Genomic DNA, 15,558 nt, shown 5'->3' on the forward strand with positions numbered 1-15,558 from the left:
TCTACCCTGTATCGCATACCTCGTATTGCATAGTTAAACCCGTATAGCACCCCATTATGATCGTCTCCAGATTGTTATCCGCTTGAAATTTATGCAAGAACTTATTCCTTATCCATCTCTTTTAAATAAGAAACCAAAGACTATATAATTTGTTCATCTTTATCCGAGGCTTCGCTATGTCTCCAATGTTTCGTCATCATAGCGTGCAATCAAATATCAATAGACGTAAAATATGGACAGTTTCCAGTACCGTATTTCCTTGCATGGTACGAAATGTAATCACAAAATATAAGCGTCAGCAGCAGAAGGGCTAAGCAGCATTGAAATTTCATAAATGATATTATATTCATTTAAGTGAAAAAGAGGAGGAACTTTAACTGTATATCCTTTGAAATTGGCACTCATTTATCAATTTCATGTAATGTCAGATCTGTGAATAGAAGTAAACAGGTGTCGTCCTATACAACTATTGTAATATAAAACTATTATTTTATGACTTTGGATGTGAAGAACTGATAATACTTCTTTCCAGATTTTCTGTTAATACTTGAAATGATAACAAAAATGTGTTTGAGCCCAGAATATTTATTTTACAAGTGTGATAACACAAGATTATTTATTTTCATCTAAATATATATTTCTTAAATCGGCCATGCCCCCACCTCAGAATCAGAATTATCCCCTTACATAACATGAATCTGAAATATGTGTTAAACAGGACACTACATGACAAAATCCGTATCGCATGCTGTCTCGCCATTCGACCAATATCAGCCCTCAGGACTGATATTCATTTCTCGTAATACAGCAAGCGATACGGATTTTGCCATATATTATTCTATATGTAACAACATTAAATGTGTATTTTAGTCTACACGCTATCTAAACAGTAACCACCGATATGACACCCGAAGACTGCAGACAGTTTTAAAACTCAATATAAACATAAATACAAATATAAGTCTATAGCGAACACAAACAATTGATTTTTGTGTAGGTCTGTTTGCTTTCATGTTAAAAACAAAACAATATGTTTATCATCGTGTTTACCTGTTAAGAATAATTTTTGTGGATTAAATCCGTCAACGAAACGGTTCACTTTCAAAGATTATGTTGACATCATTTTCCATTTAATAGCTGAACGCGCCTATTACATGCGTATCTCAATCTCAAGCTAAGGGGTTAAACTAAAGTTTACATGAATACGGATTCACAGGAGCTCGAATTATTCATTTGTAAGTCAATAATACATGAGAGATGTTTTGAGCTTATTTTGAAAAATTTGAACCGCTATATTATATATAGTCTTTTAATTACTAGTTTTTGATATCATACCAGAGTGAATTTTTTGGTCATAATTGCGTATGATAATGTAGTCTTCTTTCGAGGCAATACACAAGAAAGAATTTTAGGGTTAAGGCTTTCTATATTTCGAAGTATATTATATCGTATTCAAAATATTACCAAGTAATAACATTACATTATATGAATGGATGTAATATAATTAAATGACTATATAGTTTTAAAACATTACGTTAAAAGCTATGAACAAGGAAACTGTTGACTTTGCAAATCATTTCAATGATAAAAGATTTATATATAATTGCATAAGGTAGGAAATAGTTATCTTCATTTCTATCGTTTCGAAATTGTATCATGTGTATTTAAATGCCAAATCTTATTATAATGCATATGTCGGTGCATTAGTAATACATTATAACAGTCGTGAAATACGGAACTGTTAAATAACTAATTGAAATATGCATATATTTATCAATAACAGATACATGCAAAGCAAAAATATACGTGCAAACAAAACATTATTCACTTTCTAAAGCAGGTTTTACAAAAGGAAAACGCACATAGATTCAACATAACAAACTACCTCCATGATATGTGTAAACGATTGAAATACGACAATATTCAAATCAGATCAAGATGATGCCAACACTAAAATCATTGCTTACTTATTCTGCATATAAAAATGGGATAATTAATATCTTTATCCATTTATGACTTTACTAAGTATTTTATATCTAAAATTACTATAAAACATTCACTCTATAAGATACAATAGTAAAATCTTATTTACTGAAATTTAGCTGTTTTATATAATTTACCGTATTTAACCGTAAAAGAACAATTATTAAACAGCTGTAAAGTTCTTTTAAGTTTTCTATTATTACACTAGCATATCATATGTACACATTATTTAAACACGCATTTATCATTGTTTATTGCCTACATTCAGGACTAATGAATAAATCTAGATATAAGTATAGAGAATTAATATATTAGTAGAAGAAGAATAACTGACCTTAGAAACATGAAAACCAAACTCCAAAACAGAATATAATGAAAAAATTCGCTATTCATATAGAAATGTAAACTTCCCGTCACCAATTTAAGAACTAATCATTACCAATAAAACAAATTGAAACACCTGATCAAGTCACACTTGAGGAAACCTGAATGACTCGTAACTAATGTCATTTAAAAAATAATCGTTCATATAATTTGGATTATCAATTGCAGGGTTAAAGATGTCAGAAAGATGCAGTATGTGTAGTTGTCGCCGTACTGTAAAACTGTCAGCGTATTGGTGCCGTGACTGTAAGAGAGGACTGTGTGGACAATGTAGAGAACGTCATGATTTATCTAGAGTGAATCATACAACTATTTTGATTGAGGAATTTAATGATTCGACCGATTTCTGTAATAAACATTGTAGAAAATATCTAAGGTTCTGTTCACTTCATGAACAGCTTTGCTGTAAACAATGTCTCGTTGAAAACCATAAGGACTGTACGCAAGTGATCCACATCGATGAAGTCCTAAAGAACATAAAGATGTCGGCAGCCTTTCAAGAAATTAATGGATCCATTGAAGACGTTTCCGAAAATATTAAACGAATCCGCAAAGATAGGGAAGCTACAATGGAAACACAAATACAGAATACCAAGAGTATAATGAACCAAGTTAAAGAAACTAGAACAAAAATAAATGCTCATCTTGACGAAATTCAAAACATATTGTTGCGAGAATTAAAGGAAATCACAGATAAAGTTGGCAGAAGTACGCAAGAGTTGAACAATAAGCTTGACAAATTGAAGAACAAATTAACTAAGTGTCAAACGTGTCTTAACAAAGTTAATAAAGATGGTACTGAACTGCAGACATTTCTTACAATGAAAAGGATAGAAAAGGAAATTAATCACGCAGATAGTACTATACATTGTCTAATTGAAGATGGCCAATTAGATAAAGTAAACTTTAAAACTGAAATTCAGTCTGAATTAAACAAAATTATACTAAATGTAGATAGTTTCGGATGCATAATCAATGATAATATACATTCGGACATTCCTCTTGTCAATCGTAAAATGATGCAAGCCCAGATCGTGATACCGCTAGCTCCTAAACGACGAATAGACAACATAACTCTCAACTTACAAAAAACGATTAAGACAAGTGTAGAAACTGTTGAAGGTTGTATTTTATTACCAAATTGCAAAGTTGTACTTTCTTGTTTCCAGCAAGGTATTTTGACGTTTCTGAGTGAAAACGGTGAAACAGATTTTAACCTTAGTATGAAACCTCGACCATATGGAATGACATCTATTGATAACAACACAATTGCCGTCTCTGCTGATGGTTGTTCGCCAAACGTTATAAGTGTAGTAAATACGGACACAAAATTGGTCAAAAACAAAATCCGTATCGATTCTGAAGCACACGGTATCGTGTTTAAGGAAGATAACATAATCTTTTGTGCCGGAGAAAAGGGCATTCGAATGGTTAATCTTAAAACCAATGATATTTCAACCATTTTAGAATGTGAACTGGATGATTTTTCAAGCGTTACAACATTCGACGACAACATTTATTTTACTAATAGACATGCCCAGGCAATAACATGTTGTGATTTTAGTGGAAATATATGTTGGAACTTCAATGAAAGAGATATTTTAAATGTACCAAAAAGTCTGGCTGTTGACAAAAATGGCAACATATTTGTTGCAGACATGGCCCAGAGTAAGGTTCTAATTATATCCCCAGACGGGAAAGAACATAAACAGCTTCTATCGTCTGACGATGGTTTAAGAAGGCCCACAAGTCTATTCCTTAACAAAGACACAAACCAGCTGCTTATTGCAGACATGAAAGATCAGATTATGTTGTACAGACTTGATTGATATGCTGTTAAAGAATTACTATTACAATCATCATTTTTTATCTGTGTATGTGTGTGTGTGTGTGTGAGTGTATATGTAGAGTACATGATACTTTTAAAATGAAAACATTAATGTTAAAATGGTTGAAGTACTTCAATTGAATAATTGTCTTCCCATTTTCTAATTCGAAGACACCTTTCCTTATGTAATGACTACAACTATGACACCACGTCAGAAATTCGGCACTGCCCTTGTGCAAGTGCGAAGGAAACACCGTGATGATAAAAAAAAAGTAAACTAACGTAGGAGGAAAATAGTATTATCCTATTCTGAAGGGAAATGTTTAATAAGCCATTCATTTAACATCTGATGTGGTTAAGTTTAATTATCATATACTTATAGAAAATAATGGTATAATTGAACCCCATGATAAAACTAATTTGTACATATATTTATTCATTAAATTTGAAGAATTGCCTCAGCCGTGTGATATGACTTATGTTATCAACTGCTTTCGATTTATATCAACTGCTTCCGGTTATTATCGCATAATTTGCTGTAACGTTGTCGGCTCTCGGGCTGATATCATAACCTAGGGCTGATAAAGGGTCTGATATGAAAAATGTCATGTTGTAATCAATATTTATCAAACGGAGACGCATCGAAAATATCTAAAAAAACAAAAAACACAAAAAAAAAACACCAAGAAATTGACAAATAAACATAAGCTCTTTAACTTAGTTAACCCATTCTTGATAATTCTGTACGGGTTGTTTATAAAGGTAACAATCGGCAAACACATCCGAGAGTTGATAAGCAGTCAAAGTTTCCAATCACCGAATGAAAAATTTTAGTTTTATTATATGAAGGCTATAGTTAAAGACTTTTCATATCATTATAATCATCAGAGACTCATTTCATATGCCTTAATGGTCTGTGTTGATATGCATAAAGCAACTTAAGTTAAGATTTCTAAACGAAGTACCAATTTATCGTTTAATCTGTTGAAAAATCCGTCCGTTCAGAACAAATCTAAACTTAGGTAGTTTAATGCATATCAGCCCTGAAACATAAACGGGACGCAATAATTTAATATTACACTCGAGTGAGTTGAGATCGATTAATTTCATTCATAACCTGATAAGACACAGAAAATTGCGTTTAAACATATGTCACTCCTTTATTTCTTCAATATTTAAAAACAAAACAAGTTCAGTATTAGGACTATCAATCAGATGTATTCCCCTATGAAACAGTTAGTAAGCAGGGGAGAATGTATTACCTGTTCTCTTATAGACCTTTTTGAATTATCTTGTAGACTACGTTCACCAACTAGATGGAAAGCCACCGAAAAGGATCAAAGAAAAAAGAGAGTGAACTTTCATTAGACTTTATGCATATGAAATAGTCATCTAAGAAGATAGCAAAGATAGTTACATTGTACTTACAATATCACCTTGAAAAAAGACATTGTCAACCTTGATTGACAATGGTTTTTTTGTGAATTTCAATCTGCTCTATTACCCTTTTAGTAAGGTGTTATTCGTATATGTATACGTTAGAAAAGTAGTAAAAGTCAATGGTACAGAATAATAAAGGATAAAAATGTCTGTACTGTTCAATTTCAGAAAAAAAATAACTTCTAGAATTATTAAACGCTTTGTTTTCCATTTTTTACATCACTGGGTCGATACCTCTGCTGGTGGACTATCAGTCCCCGAGGGTATCATCACTTCAGTAGTCAGTGCTTCGGTATTGACATGATTTAACAAACTTTACTAAAATTTTCCGTTTATAAGTTTTGAAATTATTATGAAATAAAGGTTTCAACTCTCTCAGGCAAAGTTGGCTTTAGATAAATTTGCCTATTTATTTTAGGTATTTTTGACATATAGCTCTTCAACGATTTTCGGTACTTATACATCTTCGGATTTCAAATGTTTGGCTTTGAGCGTTCCTGATGAAGGTAAATCCAGAAAAGCGCTTCGGACGCAATAAATTATTAATCGTATTGTTTTCCATTTTTTTCCGATCATCAGATATGCTGAGCTCGGACATTTTTTGCTCCGGACAGGAAGTTGCATAAGCATCGAATATCATACTTGGTACAGTAGTTATGAGAATTGCACGAACTGAGTCATGTGAGTGGAAAGTAAAATCCCAAAAATACTGAACTCCGAGGAAAATTCAAAACGGAAAATCCCTAATCAAATGACAGTTCAAACGACAAAACACATTAAACGAATGAACAACAACTGTCATATTCCTGACTTGGTACAGCCATTTTCAAATGTAGAAAATGTTGGATTGAACCTGGTTTTACATCTTAAGTAACCATACAAGCTGATTTATGAACTAAAATAAATATTTCACAAAAAAGTGTCAATTTGTAACTTAAAAAAATATACAAATATAGCCTATGAATGAGGTTCATACCGGGACATATTGACATGAAATAGGTCCATTTATAATATACTTGGAATAAATAAGATATGATTTTTACTGTATGATAATAACATTAAATTAAAGTAAACTCCATATTTTTGAAATTGGTGCTTAGCGGGCTGATATGAAAAGTTTATCACATGCTTCGATTGTTATCACATGCCTTTCCGTAACGTTATCGCATGGCATTCCGGTGATACTCGGCAAATTCCGGAAAATACACATCAATGCTACGTTTTCAGTGAAAAACATTACAAAGTAATGTACAAAACAATTATTTGGATACTGGAAAGTATATGTGTAAAATAATAAAAAAAAAAACCTGCATTTTTTTAAAGTTTCAAACATAATTTAGAAAGTTACTTTAAAAAAGTTGACTTTTCCAAACAGTGTTCATTATGTATATTGTTGAATTATTCTTTTTGTCGATTCGTCCATATTAAAATATTTTTCTTCTTTTTTGAAGCATATGATAGAAAGATTTCATATCGAATGTACTAAATCTGGGGTCCGACGTCCGTGAACTTTTCAATCTTTGAAATTCGATCTTGGAACCACGTAAAAGGATCAAAAAAGGAAAAAAAAAAAAGAAATCTGTTATTTTTCTCCATTGTTGAAGCATATGATAAAAAGATCATAACATATCATTTTTCATATCTCGTGTATTATTAGCCCTCGGTCAATATCAGCCCTCGAACTATGCGGCTCTTGGGCTGATAATACATGCGATATGAAAAATGCCATGTAATAATCTGATAGTTTATCATATACTTAGACTAAATAACATATGATTTTTACTGTATGATAATAACATTAAATTAACGTAAACTCCATATTTTACGAATTGGTGCTTAGCGGGCTGATATGAAAAGTTTATCACATGCTTCGATTGTTATCACATGCCTTTCCGTAACGTTATCACATGGCATTCCGGTGATACTCGGTAAATTCAGGAAAATACACCTCAATGCTACGTTTTCAGTGAAAAACATTACAAAGTAGTGTACAAAACAATTATTTGAATACTGGAAAGTAAATTGTGTAAAATAATAAAATTGAATTAGAAAAAAAATATATTAAATAAATGCATTTTTTAAGTTTTTCTGAAACATGATTTAGAAAGTTAGTTTAAAAAAGTTGACTTTTCCAAACAATGTTCATTATGTATATTGTTGAATTATTATTTTTTTGTCGATTCGTCCATATTAAAATGTGTGTTTTTTTCTCTGTTGAGGCATATAATCGAAAGATTTCATATTGAATGTATCTAATTTTGGGTCCGACGTCCGTGAACTTTTTACTCTTTCAACTTCTTTTCGGGAACCACGTAAAAGGATCAATATATGAATCTGTTATTTTTCTCTACTGTTTACATGCGATATGAAAAATGACATGTAATAATCTGATAATATCCAATGAGGACTAAGTCCGAGGTAAAAAATATATATTCTTGTCAACTTCGTACAAATGCTGGAGTTGTTATATTATTATAGCCAATAAGCCATAAACAGTGCATGAATTCATTTGAAGCCAATTTTTATTGCCACAGGGTAAATGGCCACTTGGTTCTAATTAAATAAGGCGTTGATTATAGTGACGATAATAAAGTTGCAAACCATTTATCAATTTCACACTGAAAATACATAATTATCATAAACATCTACTTCAAATGTTAACTTGAAGTTTCCTTTTAATATGAAATACAAAAGTAAATGTCTTTACCTGAAAATAGGGGAAAATTTATATATCTAATATGTGAGTCAGATCATTTGTAGCTCATGCGTGCTAAAGTGAAAAACTTGCATTTGTATGAATACAACGTATACATAGTACTAGAAAAAAAGTGGCGGGGTTGCATGCATTATAAATTCGTGCAGAGTAGAACATATGTATTTATTAAAGTTGAGCATACACGTGTTTTCTATTATGTAAACATAACGTTCATTATCACTGAACTAGTATATATATATTTGTTTAGGGGCCAGCATAAGGATGCCTCCGGATGCGGGAATTTCTCGCTGCATTGAAGACCTGGTTGTGACCTTCTGCTGTTGTATGTTGTATGGTCGGGTTGTTGTCTCTTTGACATCTTCCCCATTTCCATTCTCAATTTTATTACAATAACACGTGAGTGTGTGTCCACATAGTGGTCATCTATTGGTGTATATATTAGATAATAACATTAACGGTACCAATTTGCCTGCACCAGATGCGCATTTCGACAATACATGTCTCAGTGATGATCTTGGCCAAAATATTTGAAATCCAAAGCTTATATAAAGAATAAGGGGCTATAATTCAAAAGTTCCAAAAAGTACAGCCAAATCCGTGAGAGGAATCAGAGCTTTGCATGAGGGAGATACATTCCTTAATTTATAGTAATTTCTAACATTTTGTAACGGCAAATTCTGATAACACCAAAAATCCATAGTCATGCCAGTACTGGCTACTGGGCTGGTGATACCCTCGGAGACTAACAGTCCACCAACAGAGGCATCGACCCAATGGTAGTAATAAAACATGCATTAACGGTACCAATTTTCCTGCACTCTTTGGTAAAGCTCGTGGCCAAAATATTTGAAATCCAAAGCTTATATATAATAGTTTCTGTTAAAGTAAGTTAAGATATATTGTCATTCGACGCTCGTATACCGTTCAGTAAAGTGCAGTTTAGTTTAGGTAAAGATTTATCCGTGCAGTCCTCGAGTTGAATGAAGACGATTTGTTAAGAGACCCCTTGCATAGTCAGCCCGAACATCATAACGCTTCAAATTCACAAGCAAGTCAACAAAACCGTGACTTAGTAGACACTTTTGGTCTTCTCAAAGATTATTTAGATAAGAAATTAGTTGATTAAAGTCCGACATTCTTTCAGAACAACACAATGTGTCAAAGAAATACAGAGATGAGGCAAATATTAAGTTTAAATCAGAAGGGAATCGGATTTAGTTTCGTTTTAGCAAGAGTATTTTGGATGGTCTAAAGAAAATACACAAGGATCTTGTATCTGTTGCTTTCCTCTTTTCGTCTATTATCGGTGATTTGGTGGGTAAACTTAAGAAAGAAATAAAGTCATCAGGATTGCTGATAACTCCACTGGTGGATAGGTTACTGTTAGAGAATACGAGAGTAATTATATCGCCGACAATGATGAAGAAGAGAAAAAGATTCGTCAGGCCGAGACTAGGGCCCTTAAAGTTATCAAGGAGAAAAAGATCCGCCCACGGACGTATACAGCTAGTTCAACTCCAGCAGTTGAACATATCGCTACTGTCCCTGTTCCTCCTCCAGCTTACGATTTCAGTTGCTATCAACATAATTTGTACCAGCACCGCACGGCGTGAGCCGTGTTCCATGGACATATGTCACTTCTGTAAGCAGTATGGTCACTGAAGAAAAAACTGTCCGCTCAATTTCAAATCAGCCACAGTTTCTGCAACCATTAAACAGCTACAGGTATCTAAACAGCAATGACCCAGTTACTGTCAATGATAAGTATCTATAGATTTATGTTTTATTTTTATATTCTAGCTATGAAAGCAATTGTGACGAATATGTCGAATTTATGTCACAAATTTATTTTCTTGAAAAATTAGATTTTTCAGCTAGTCGGTATATCTTTAAAGGCGTTAAAGGCAGGTTTGCAAAGCATTGCATATGTTAGTTATGTAGCCTGTGGGGTTTATACTGTATAGAATTAGAAAATAAGATAATTCACAAAATGTGGAACGAATTTGAAAAATGTAAAAGCTCCACCTGGAGAGAGATAAGAGAAATTTGAACAGTCCTAATTGTTGTTTAGTACTCTATTTATGTATGGGCAAAAGTTTTATTAATGGTTTACTGATAACTAAAACTGTGTACATATAGAACAAGCTGGAAGCACGAAGGAAGATTTACAAAATCTTACCTATTCTATATTCTGTATTTGTAGAGTACAATATATTTATTAAATTGCAATGGATTCTTCGCACATTAAATTCAAAGGCAGATTATGTTAGCAATATTTGAGGATTGCCAAATTTTGAATTGATCTTTTAAATTTTTAGAGAGTTTATGGGACCTTTTACTATTGACAGGTTCGCTAGCGGGATGAATAACAAGACAAAAAGGTTCATTTGCTTGTTATAACTGTTTTACATTTGTCAATTCGGGACCTATTATAGCTGACTATGCGGTATGAGTTTTGCTCATTGTTGAAGGCCGTACGGTGACCTATAGTTTTTAATTTCTGTGTCATTTGGTCTCTTGTGGAGAGTTGTCTCATTGGCAATCATACCACATCTTCTTTTTTTACATCAACTCATTTTGTCTGGAATCCAACCTCAGATATCTGAAGCTGTAGATGCTTTTACACAAAATTGGCATGGAGAAAATAATTGGTTTAACCCCTATCTATTCAGTTGTACGCACAGTTAAACATCTTATTTAATATAAAACAAATGGTCTTGATTGTCCCACGATGGGTATCTTCGCCATTTTGGTCATATATTTTTATAAAGATTTGACTTGCAAAGCTTATGTTAAGGATGTGCTAGAATTTAGAGAAAACGAATAGAATCTATTTCTAAAGGAAGAAGTCCAAAGTATATCTTTGGAAATGAAAAATGTTTATTGACTTGTTCTCGCAGTTATACTAGACGCTAGTCTGTGATGTTTCACATGGTCCTGATATCAATTTAGGTATGCAGAGACATGGTGAATGAGATTTTATGTTGTACATATTACTCAGATGAGATTGTAAATGATGACGGATAGTAAGCGACATGGTCCTAGTATCATATGTCGTAGTATGATATTGTAGTAGGCACGGTCGATTGTGTTTATGTCCTATGTATTTTAATATATGAATACTTGTTTAATTTTCTTTTTTGGGTATAACACATTTTTCAGATATCTTCATAACCGGGAGATGGATTTGTATAGGTTCTTTTCGTCAGTCACAATATATATTCATGCAGCTCCTTGTAGACCAGTTACCTTCCTGTGTTTGTTATCTAGAGCGGACAACACTCAACGACAGTATAGATATGTTTTTAACTTTTTCTGTAAGTGGTGTTTATATATTAATATTTCAAATTACCTGCTTCAGATATTTCTGTTGCATCATATTTAGTTTATTTGACAAATATGGTAAATCTAGTAACAGCATATATGAAGCTTTGTATGCTATAAGTTTGACTCATAGATTAGCCTCAGTTGAAAATCCGTGTAAATCGGTTTTGGTTATTTCTGTGAAAGAAAGATTGTTGAGAACTTTTGGACAAATTGTAGTTAAGAAAGAACAAACTTTGCATCAAATTGTTATTCTAAATGGTAACGATAAATCTAATCTTAAAGATGTTAGAATAGCTTGTATGTGCTTTATAAGTTTTGCTGGATTTTTAGGTATTCAGAATTAGCAAATCTTAAAAGAAATAATATTGTTTTTCATGTTTCGTACATCATTTTACAGAGAAAAACTAGCAAAACTGATATTTACCGTGAGGGTAGAGATGTGCTCATTTCAAAAACTGACAAAAATACATGTCCCTTTAAAATGTTAATGAAATATTTAGATTTGGCAAACATCACATCGGACAGTAAATATTTGATTTTTCGTCCTTTATCTTGTAAATCTGTAATTAAGAAATGGTAAGCTTTCTTATACTACTGTAAGAGAAATTTTGTTATCTACTTTAATATATATTGGATTAGACAAAGTATTTTGGTATGCATAGTTTGAGGTCCGGAGGCGTTACTGCCTCTGCAAATGCGTATGTGGAAGATCGTTTCATTCACTGACAAGTTTGCAGCATAAGCATGCATGATTGCTACAAAACGCATGTACTAAATCAAAATTAAATGATGTAAAATTGTTAAATGTTAATGGTTTATTTAATGCGACTGCCGTAGCGATGGGTGCATTAAGTGTTACCCTTGTTCTTCTGTACGTAACGGAAACTGTTTCCGTGCCGCATGCAACTTCAGTTTATGAAACTTATACACAATGATTATTACCACAAAACACAAATCAATATGAATTCCGGTGGCATCCCTTCAACCATTGTAGAGTTATACCCCTATACAAATGGAAAAAACTGCTGAATGTTTCGTTTCCGTTCTCTAACCCCAATTTGCCTCTATCAAACACACAATGATTATTACAACAAGAGAACAGATGAAATTTGAATTTTGATTGCGTCCCTTTTGTCGTTCTAGAGTTATGCCCCTTTACAAAAGGAAAATTTGAATATTAAGGGTTGCATAGTTTCTAATCAACTAGACATAGAAATTAATTTGAGCTTGCTTTTGTTAATTGTGAGTATTTTATCCACCTGCCGACAAAGTCAAATGAGGCTTTAGGTTTGCACTCTGTCTGACAGTCTGTCTGGCATCTGTCAGTCCAGCAAATCAGGTTTCCACATTTTTTGTTCATGCTTGAAGATATTGATTTGATATTTGGTATATTGTTTAATCGTGATAAGTTACAGATCATGTTCGAATTTTGTACTGGTCTGATAATATTTGCAGAGTAATGGCCCATGGGCTTCGAAAAAAAAATCACTTAGAATTATCAGTTTTCCACACTTTGTTTCGTCATACTTAAAGATGTTAACTTGATATTCATTATACAGTCTACATCTTGAAAAGTTATAGATCAAGTTAGAATTTTAATGGTTCCAGTACAATTATTTTTAACAGGTAGAGGACTATGTATTGCCGTGCAATACTCTCATAATGCTTGCTAAACGTGTTGTTCAAAGTGTCTTGTTAATGCTTGGGTTATATTGTTAAATATTATATAGATCGAGCGTTAACATAATTCCTATCCTATACTACAAGGTAGTTTAAGTATGTCTTTAACGTATTTTTTAAACCACTGGTCAATGTAAAATGGGCATTTAATTTAGCTGTCAATTAATGTTCATCGATTTTAATAAAATTTTCATATTTGTTTTATAACATTATAAAAAGTCTAACTATTGAATAATCAATTTACAACGCATGTACTCGATAATATATATCAGCATTTCGTGTGTAGTTTAGTCTACATGCCATCTAATTGACAACCGAGGTGACCTCAGAAGACTGCCGACGGTCATATAACCAAAAATAATCATCATATAAATATATAGCGAACTCGTGTAATTGAATGTGTCTATGTCTGTTTGATTTCATAGTATAGGTTACAAAAATATGTTAATCATCGTTTTACCTGTATAAGAAGAAGTTTTTGATAATGGATTCGGTCAACCAAATGGTTTATCCTTGTATTGTTTCACTTTCAATATTGACATTCGTTTCCTTTAATAGCTGAATATACGCCTAGTGCATGTGTAACTCATGGGTTACAAAAAAAATATGTAAATCATCGTTTGAGCTGTATAAGAATAAGTTTTTTGGATGGATTCTGTCAACTAGATGGTTTTTCCTTGTTTCACTATCAATGTTGACATTCTTTTCTTTTGATTTCATATTATACTATAGGTTAAAAAATATGTAAATCATCGTTTAAGCTGTATTAGAATCAGTTTTTGTGGATTGATTCAGTTAACCGAATAGTTTATCCTTGTTTCATTTTCAATGTTGACATTGCCTTTTCCAGCTAAGTGGTTATAAATAGAATGAACAGTTTCATTGAGGTCGAATTATTTACTTGCAAGTAAATAATTTATTAGGGATGTTTCTTATCTTATTTTAGCCAAATTGAACAAAACTGGCTGCTAAAATTAAGTTATTATTTCATGTTTTCACTTTCATTAAGAATGTACACCTCTGAGGAGCCAACATTTCTATAATCAAACTTTTTTTCTTAACCTGATATTCGTGGGGTTTATGTGACAATAAAAATGTAACTGATGAAGAAAAATCATATATATTATTGGTGCACTTCTTTTTTTTTTGCTACGGCCATGTTTATAATTTAACCGTTTTTAATCAATTTTTACCGATTTGCGTTCGTATATTGGTATATCACGTCGTCGTCGTCTGTAGTCGTCATCGTCGTCGTATGTCGTCGTCGTCGTCAGCGTCGTCCGAAGACACTTAGTTTCCGAACAATAACTTAAGTTTAAGTGAATGGATCTCTTTGAAATTTAAACACATGGTTTGAAACAACAAAAGGACGGTTGGGATTGATTTTGGGGGTTAAGGTTCCAACCGTTTATGAACAAGGGGCCCAAAAGGGTCAAAATAAGTATTTTTTTAGTTTCCAGACAATAACTTGTGTGCAAGTTTATGGATTTTTCTGAAATTGTACCACAAGGTTCCATTCCAACAAAACAAAGTTCGGATTGATTTTAGGGGTTATGGCCCAAACTGTTAAACAATTAGGGGCCAAAAGGGGCCAAAAACAATACTTTTCTAATACTTTGCATACATTGCTTATTTCTTGACCAATTGCAATGGGGTTTTATTCTTGAATTCTTTGGGTTCTTAAATATGCTGAATCTAACCGTGTATTAAGTTTTTATACGAAATCAAAAAAAAAATTGGGATCGTATAGTGGTATGTCGTCGTCTGCGTCTGCGTCGTCGTCTGAAGACACATTGGTTTCCGGACAATGACTTGAGTTCAAGTGAATGGATCTCTATGAATTTTTTTTAAGAAACTTGAATACCACAAAAGGAAGGTTTGGATTGGTTTTGGGGATGTTAGTCCCAACAGTTTAGGAATTAGGGGCCCAAAATAAGCATTTTTCTTGTTTCAGGATAATAAGTTTTGTATAAGTATTTCTATTGCTCTGAATTTGTACCACAATGTTTAATACCACAGTGTATGTATCTCTCTGAAAATGTACCACGAAGTTTCCGTATAACAAAGGGAAGGCTGAGATTGAGTTTGGAGTCAATTACCCAAAACATGTAGTATTTAGTCATAGGGGCCAAAAAAGGGCCAAAAACAAGCATTTTTCTTCTTTCCAGACAATAACTTGTGTTTAAGTGTGTGAATGTCT

This window comes from Mytilus galloprovincialis, chromosome 12 (assembly GCF_965363235.1).
Source record: "Mytilus galloprovincialis chromosome 12, xbMytGall1.hap1.1, whole genome shotgun sequence".
In the NCBI taxonomy this organism is placed as follows: domain Eukaryota; kingdom Metazoa; phylum Mollusca; class Bivalvia; order Mytilida; family Mytilidae; genus Mytilus; species Mytilus galloprovincialis.